Source organism: Dufourea novaeangliae, unplaced genomic scaffold (assembly GCF_001272555.1).
Source record: "Dufourea novaeangliae isolate 0120121106 unplaced genomic scaffold, ASM127255v1 scaffold56, whole genome shotgun sequence".
In the NCBI taxonomy this organism is placed as follows: Eukaryota; Metazoa; Arthropoda; class Insecta; order Hymenoptera; family Halictidae; genus Dufourea; species Dufourea novaeangliae.
This window is the reverse complement of record NW_015373942.1, coordinates 6,072,287-6,080,997: the sequence shown is the minus strand read 5'-3', so window position 1 is coordinate 6,080,997 and position 8,711 is coordinate 6,072,287. Positions and strand designations below refer to the sequence as shown.

Here is an 8,711-nt window from a genome sequence, read left to right as displayed (position 1 = left end):
CGGCATTCAGCCTCCGTTCCCGGTGTGTTCGTCCCCGGCCTCTGCCACCCTTCTCCTCCTACACTCCCTCTCTCTCTCTCTCTCTCTCCGCAGTGGAAACACAGAGAGAGCCACCGGGGTTGGTGCGAGCATCGAATTAACGCCGTAATTTCTTCCGAGGAGAGACTTATCACGCGAAGTGAAGCCCTCGACGTGATGCGAATGTTTCCCCCGCAGCGTGTCGAGTAGAAACGAATTTATGGAACGACGATGAGGCATTTCTCTATTGTCGATTCTCCCTCGAAGGCAGACACCTCCGCGTATCGAGCCTCTCTCGCCTGTGGTCGGGTGGGGAACAACGGATCTGCCCCTTCCCCGCCCGGTTCAATTGGACATTTAAATTCAGCCGGAAGTGTCGTCGTCGTCGTCGTTGTCGTCGTTCCAACTCACGGAAAAAAGAAATCCGCCCGTCGACGCGCCGACACACGATGACGGTTTTATGCTCCGTGAAACCAGAGGACCTCGGACACCATACACGTCCGAAGGATATTCGTAAATAAAGTTTTCGCGAGGGGTGACAAAATGGTCATACGCTCCAGTGCTGACCCTATCGGGGTCACAGAAACACGGGATATCTATGCGACGAGATTTCCTTTTTTTTATGCTGTTTTCACGTAGTTACCGCTGCTTTCGGGGACACGGAATAAAATAGATACGGGATTGCCGGACAGAATATTATAACGGTCCACTGACAGGGGATCGGGGGAGGGAGCGTCCACGGTCTCTTTCCTTTTCGGTCGAGAATACTCGGAATACCGGGGGTCCCGAGGCTCTATTAGATTTCAAAGCGTATCCCGAGACAGCGCGAACCGTTGGAGAAGCGAGCCACCTCGGGGGCCCTCTAATTTTCACCGGGATTCCTCTCCAAGGCCGAACGTTCGCTAGAATATCGGTATCCATCGTGACATCGGCGGCGTGGATTTCCTTCTTGGAGATGCGTCGCCCGTACCCGTGCAATGTGGATTTTACGTAACGGAGACGTTGTTGTACAGTCTCCACGGGCGATACTTGAAATTTACATAGGAGATAATAGCCGTTTTCTAATCGTTCGAACAATGGAAAAGAACGCGACGTTGTCGGTATCTTTTTTCCCGATCGACTTGTCTTTCCCTCGTTCCGCGACGGCTGCAACATTAAACGGTCACGTTTTACCTCCGATCAATCAAGGCCTTTGTCCACAATCGGCGTATTTCTTGCATCGTACCAACTCATCGGCTCGTTCTATTACGTTAGGCCCCAGCTATGCTCCGGCTTACTGCGTCGTTTCCATCGCCGATGATTAATTCCCTCTCTTTCTCTATCTCTCTACGGCCGCCACGGTGCATACCCCGCGGGGAGAAAGAACAAGAAAAGAAGAGAGAGAGAAAAAAAAAAGCGGAGCCTGTCACAGGTATATTTCGCGCGATTATTCTCTCTGCGTTTCGTTGCGAATAGATAGGAGGTATCTTTCTGGCCGTGTGCGATGAGCACGGGCAATTCAAATGATACCATCTTTCTCCCGGCAGCGGACGACACCGACGGGGCCGCTTTTCACTCCGTTATACGAAACTTTTGCATATGACGAATCGGAGACTATTACCATTCAATCTCTCTGGTTGGCTTCGTTTGCATCCTATCATCTCCCCCGTGTGTGTTTCGGCTTTACATACGGCCACGGCCATCGCTCCGGCACGCTGAACACCGTGCATCATCGACTTCTATCTTCTTTTTCGACGTTTTCGTTTTTATCTCTATCAATTGTTGTCTCTCAAGTATCGCACGCTCGATCCTTTTGATTATCGTTCAGCACGTGTCCGTGGTGACAAGGTCTTTAACGCACGTTCACCGCGGACCCTACTTCGGCCGACTTTAAATTTACGCAGACAGTAATAATACTGTAGTAAATATAACATAATTGCTAGACTGTGGATGTTTATGTAAATATAAAATGTTATGGATTAATTTCTGGAAACTCAAAGTTAAGAAAATATTATTAACCCCGTTGACAGTTCTAGTAGGTTCGAAATAAAATGAAAACCTGAATAAACTTTTTGAAACTTTATACTGTACGGAATTTCAGATGATCGAATGTTCTATGAATTCATGAATTCCATAGTCTAATAATTATATTTCAATTTGTATTATATATATGTCGGTCACTGGTGACCGACGCGGCGGTGAATATGTCAAGGTCCAACATGTGCAGGCTATACGCGCAATTCCCGCGCTGTTAGAAACGTAACGGAAAGCGTCACCTGGACTGCGTAAGATATTGCGGAGTACATGAAACAATACAATGAAATTTTTTCAATTCATGCGCTAGGTGAACGTCTACAGTCGAAAAAAAAAATAATTGGTTTTCAGGAAAGAAAAAAAATTTGGAGATGCCGGGGATCGAACCCGGGGCCTTTCACATGCAAAGCGAACGCTCTACCACTGAGCTACATCCCCGTTTTTTAATGGATATTTATAAATTGAAGACTATGTACATTCGTTGCTTATTGATTTTTCATACTTTTTTGTATATTAAACAATATGCACGCACATTAACATGAAACGCTTTGAACTGAATATTACAATAATATTAAATTGTATGTAGCATGTTGTATGTGTATTAATATAGAATCCGCGTTAAAGTACTAATTCTCGAATTATTTATGAAACCAGTTTTGCGTAATTAATGCATTTAAATACGTTTGTATACTTCAGCAATCATTATATCTTGTATATTGAAGAAGTATACAGAAATATAGTACGTTGCTTGAGTGTACACACTTGTGTATACAGTTATGCGTCTGATCTGATTCATGATGGCGACCTACTAACTTCATTACTATACTTGTCACGACAACGTTTATTCATAACGGCTCTGTTTCACTTTTGTTTTTAACAAACATTCTCGAAGGTTCCATGGTGTAATGGTTAGCACTCTGGACTCTGAATCCAGCGATCCGAGTTCAAATCTCGGTGGGACCTTGTATTTTTGGACCTTTATTTAGTAACATTTTTACTCGAATTCCGAAGCGTGATCCGTTTACGTGCTACTTTTTACAAATATCTCATTATACAGAAAAGTTAAAATGACACGTGTCCTTTTTTAATTTATGAAATGCAATCCATAAAATGCATAAACTTATATTTAATACAATATAACAATATATACAGCATCAATTACACTAAAATATTCTAAACTATATTTCTGTACGATATTACATATTTCATTTGCCCCTTGTTGCATTAAGTGCATTGCATTCATTGACATTTATCATTTTACTTCACAACACTGAAATAACGCTAGTACATAATTATTTATATTTCTATTCCGTATAATACACATGAAGCATCGATATGTATTTAAAAACAAAACCATATATCGAAAAATTGAAATTTAAAGTGTTTCGGAAGCATGGCAAAATTCTTGCTATAGCAAGAGTCGTTTGTTCATTTGCTGTGTACTTCGTCGACAAGAATGAATAGTAAAAAAAAAAATAAAAAAAATATTTGACAGCGGTGGGATTCGAACCCACGCCCTTACGGACTGGTGCCTAAAACCAGCGCCTTAGACCGCTCGGCCACGCTGCCTTCGGCAAACTCTTGCTCTAACTCGGTACAAAACTGTGACTATCGCTATATATATTACACAACGTCGTTTCACAATACGATCGTGTAAACGTTTCACGCGATACCACATCCAAATCACGCGTATCACAATATCCATTACATAAATTCTTTCTAATTTGTCGCATTTCTTCCAACTTCGTACCCAAATAGAATTTTTACGTAATGCCCGATGACGGCCAAGATAAACACGTGGCGGTGTTCGTTCTCGCCGACGGGGTTACATAATAAACCGGGAATCCGCTTCTCTCGTCAAAAGTGGCGAAATCATTGGCGCCGTTAAATTCGCAGAAACGTGACACCCGAAGAGAAAAAAAGGTTTACGATCGATTTCGTTTGCACGTTCTTCGACGTCGAGAAAAGCTTACTTCGTAACATCTATTACAGGTTTGGATTCGAAGGGGAAAAAAAGCAACGATATTACTCGTGACACCGCGGTATTATACGCGCAATGGCGCGGGATATGCATCATTATGGCCGCGAATTTCTATTCTTTTCTTTCCTTTTTACATTCCCCTACCGGTAGCGGCGTGTCACGCGATAACATCTCAATATAAAAATTCATGCTCATAACGCGCGCCTCTTCGGGAGTGTCTTTTTATTTTCATATTTTTTTTTTCTTTCTTTCTTTTCTTATCACGTCCCTCGAGGGACGAGCGTAAAACTGATGCTTTAGAGAGAAAGAGAGTGAGAGAGTAGAAACGGACGCGCACCGGTCGTGCCGAAACGACTGAAGACAGATCGATAAATTCGCGTGAATATTCGTATAGCTGATAAGCCGACGAGATAAGCCGAAATCGGCCTTGCGAGCGAGGATCCCCTCGTTACGAGACAGAGACAGAGAGAGATACCCACGATAGCAGAAAACAGAAGATAAATCTGACTCTCGTATTCTTTACGTCGATGTTTTATACTATTTTATAGCATCCCTGTCGTTCTCTTGCATTCAATATTTTCAATTTTTGTTCTCTTCATTTTTCGATTCCTCGCGACTTATCTAACCTATGCAATCACGCGAAGTTTTATCACCTTTATTCATCGTATTTCGTGGCTTCGAGACCGTCGACGACGTTAAAAATTCCCACATTATACACGTCTCGTCTCGTCGTTACGCGAGCGATATCATTTTTACGTGTCCTGGTTGGAATGTCCACGGTAGTAACCGCGGGAGTATGTACATGTATACCTGTTTAGCATCACGTTTAGCAGAATCACGCCGCCACTTTAGCCTAATACTCGTGGCTGTCGCCCGTAAATGATGGATCGTTAGAGCCTTACTCGGTGCGGGCCCGCAGTACAGATGATCCCGATGACTTGCACCGACTGAATTACGTCCCGCATGTTGCATATCATAGAGAAAATCCTTGGCGCGTATATATATATATATATACATCAGCTCGTTTTGTGCTGTCGAGGGCGCGGAGGGAGGCGTTCGCCTATGGGATCCTCGTGAAATGAACTGCTACGAAGCCAATTGGGGGATGATAAATCTATTATTTTCGGCGAATCATCGAGCGACTCACGGCGAATATGGAATAGACCGGATGATTACACCGTACACGGACAGACAGGTGCCCCGTTTTCGTGGCTTCCACGCTCGTGTGTCCGACGATCAACGCGAAATCATCTCGAGCGGGCAATTAACCGGATGATACGATTATTTCACGGTCGTTCCGTTAAGCGATCGTTCCTGGGCCCAATTGAAACTATTATTGGCCCTCCCCCTCCTTCTGGGAGCAAAGGGGAAAAATAAAAATAATTACCGAGCGACCAAACATTTCGGTTGTAACTCCGCGAATTAATAACAGGAGCATCTGATCGATGTGTATGCCCCCAAACAACGGACAGTTTTGAACATCGGTCGAAACGACGACTGATAAAGCGCGCTCCTCGAAACGGCTTGTTAACGAAACGCTGATAGGGGAATAGAAGGGGTGGAGGGGCTTTTGGGCATTTTCAGGAAACCATGCATACTGGACCGACACAATGTGCCCGCCATTAACGAAACACTCGATGAGTACGTATCGAGCATCGATCATTATGAGACTGCGAGGCTTCGCCCCGGGTATTCCGGTAACGGTCTATCGCCCGCAATAATCGTCAACACGCGCAATAATCATGTCGTTTAATGACAATTGATGAGGACCAGGAAATGCGCGCGCTTTAGCATCAGTCCGTAAACGCGCGCGCGCGTCCAATGCTTAACAGGCTATATCCACGATTCGTACCTAACAGCACAATGCGTGGGTATTAGACACGTCTGTGTTGTATGGGTGCGCGCGCGTGCCCCGAATCGCGATACGCTCGCGGTACCTGGGTAGATGGATCCAACGGATTCTATTGTCGCCGAGCTCGGGACGTGCCATTACGCGATCAGTCAATATTTTCTCGTAACAGAACACCGTTTCGATGCGCAGGATCGCGTTGCACCGTAAACTCCGAACAGAAGGTACAGGTGAAACAACCAGCGTTACCATTGGCGTATCCTCTTTGGTGGTTCCGGAACGTTTTCCCTGCTGAAACACACACGATGTTACAACCGGGTAATATTTCCGCGTAACCTGCCTACGGCGATTCCGGATGCGCGTTGATGAACTGTCTATATGCACTTCGTTGCACCGGGTTTCGCGGGTACAAACCCCTGGCCCCGTTGCGCCTCGGGTAACCTCTGAAAACACAACGTTACAACGCGCTCAAATATTTGCGCCTTCCCGAATCGAATTACACCGTTTCTGTTTATCTCTTGCTCTCTCTCTCTATCTCTCTCTCTCTTGAACGAGAATATATCGTATCGTTCTTTCCCCAGGCGTGCTAATTAAAACGTGCATATCGAAACGAGGCCCGTGAATGTTCGATCTACTCGCGGGCTCGATGGATAATTAACGGGCTAAACGGTACAGTTTAATACGACGGACGCGCGTTTCGACGGTGAACACCGACGGATTTCCGTGAACGCATTTTCCCGGCATTCGAACCGTGTAATCCGAATTTTCTACGGGCCATAGGCGCGGACCGATTTTTAATGAAAATAAATTGCGTTATAAGCAATCGGTCGCCGAAACGATATTCCGTGGCCGGTGTTCCCACCCGCTAATATTTCCTGCACGTGTATGTAGTACATACCTATCGGGGCGCGCGATCAACCGCCCGAAATCCTCGCCCGTACCGGAAAAATCTTCTCGATCATCGGCCCAACGGATTATCGATCGATTTGCACGGGGCAATTTCGTACGCTTGTACATACGTTTCTGCGCAACCGAGGACCCCGTATATACTGTTCAACGCGGAGATAGGATATTTTTCAGTCGAGTTGCGACCCGCTCGAGGCCAGACATCGAGAGCACTGGTGGCACGGGTAGCTCTCGCGAGCACACGACGCGGTAATTGAGAGTAATTTTGCAAGGCCAATTTGCCCGGAAATTTAAAACCGAAAAATTTGTCCCGGCGAACCCTCTCGACGCGGGGTTCGTGTAGCGGCGAGAGCCCCTCTGTCACCCTCCTCCCTCTCTCCACTACGCCTCTTATTTCCTCCCTCGCGAAACTGGCGTTCACCTGCATCATCGAACAAACCTCGTTTTTCCCGCTTGTAATTCTATTTTCACGCAGCCCCGGCGATCGTATGACTCGATTTTTCCACAATTTCAAGTAAGAGAGAGAAAAAAAAAATAACACGTCCCCGATTACGGGTCGCGTCCATCGGATGCGAACGGTGACGAAGTTTTCGTCGTTTGCTTTTAATGACCCGCGTCCTTGCCGCCGACGCCGCGTTCTCGCGAGATTGCCGATGATTAATCAGAGCCCCTGCGGCAGCCCCCATTTTTAGGCGCGGAGCACGCGACGACGATTACACCCCTAAGCGAGACACCGTTTCCCATTATTTTTCTTTTCGTTTTATTTTTTCATTCGTCCGGACGAATCGGTTGGAACGCGCCCGGCCCGATTACCGGTCGATCGCTGCCGCCGAACGAATCACCATGGTCAAGCGGGTGGAATTAATTAAAACGGAACCTATTAATTTCTTCATACGCGTTGCTCAGGGTACGTGAATTCTCAGTGACAATGATAAAAGTGATCGCACAGGTGAACAACAGAAAGAGAAATTAATGTCGGTTTATAATGTACGTTCACTGCTGATTTTTTATATTTTTATTATTTCTTAACGTCAACGTAAAACCTTAATATACTGGGTTTTATACAACTTATAAAATTAAACACACACTAAAGTTTCAAGTTGATGTTAAAATATAATAAAAAGAAAACTAATCTAGAATGTGGTGACTTTTCTGTCCGCTAAGGTAGATGTCCCAAGTACTGCTACTTTAAGATTGTAACGTACGATCATTTAGTCGTTTTACGTGTTGTTTAACCTAAAATTGGTTAAAACAGAAACGAAACACGTCCAGATATCCCCTTAAAAATTTTCTTCTCCTGAAAATTATAAGATTCTGACATATTCCCTTTTTGCAGTTAACGATTCGCATATGAATCAACCCTTAAAAGCATGATACAGAATTAAACGAAATGAACGCTGAAACTATATGATATGTAGGTGTAAGATAAACAAAAACCATTATTCAAGATTCCATACAAAAGAAAAAGAATCTATTTCGTTTGATAAATCTGAAAACATCACGTCGATAAGGTTAGCCGCGAGCAAGGAAAATGGCGAGGTTTTACCTGTTGTCGAGGGAGCGCATGATGCGACGAAGGTTCTCGAAGCGCTGGTTGACGCCGTGGGAATCCCCCGGAGAATTGACGTATGACGTAATGCCGAAGGAACGAGCGGTTCCGACCCTCTTCTCCCTGTTCTTCCCACTCGGAACCCTCCGACGCAACCCCTTGCTCGCCACCTCCAACGTCGTCCTCTAACACAACGCCGATGCACAACGAGGACAATGGCGCGCACGGTAGCTACCCGCGGGTTGGCCTCTGATTTTCTCCCTCGGTGCATCAGCGGTAAATGCATTTAGCTTGAGAACTGCATAGCTTGCCCGGGAGAGTTTTTAGCCTCGCTATGCAATTTTTTAACGCACCCAGGACGCGCGCGCGCGCGCCTCGGACGCACGCAGTGCGCG

General features: G+C 45.5%; 3 non-coding genes across 3 annotated transcripts; 1 reads left to right on the top strand and 2 right to left on the bottom strand.

Moving 5' to 3' along the window:
- Positions 1-2,397: 2,397 nt before the first annotated feature.
- On the bottom strand, positions 2,398-2,469 carry Trnaa-ugc. Its single transcript has one exon. It is a non-coding gene; the product is annotated as a tRNA-Ala (tRNA).
- Positions 2,470-2,922: 453 nt separating this feature from the next.
- Trnaq-cug lies at positions 2,923-2,994 on the top strand. The gene has a single exon. It is a non-coding gene; the product is annotated as a tRNA-Gln (tRNA).
- Positions 2,995-3,520: 526 nt separating this feature from the next.
- Trnal-uag lies at positions 3,521-3,600 on the bottom strand. Its single transcript has one exon. It is a non-coding gene; the product is annotated as a tRNA-Leu (tRNA).
- Positions 3,601-8,711: the final 5,111 nt, after the last annotated feature.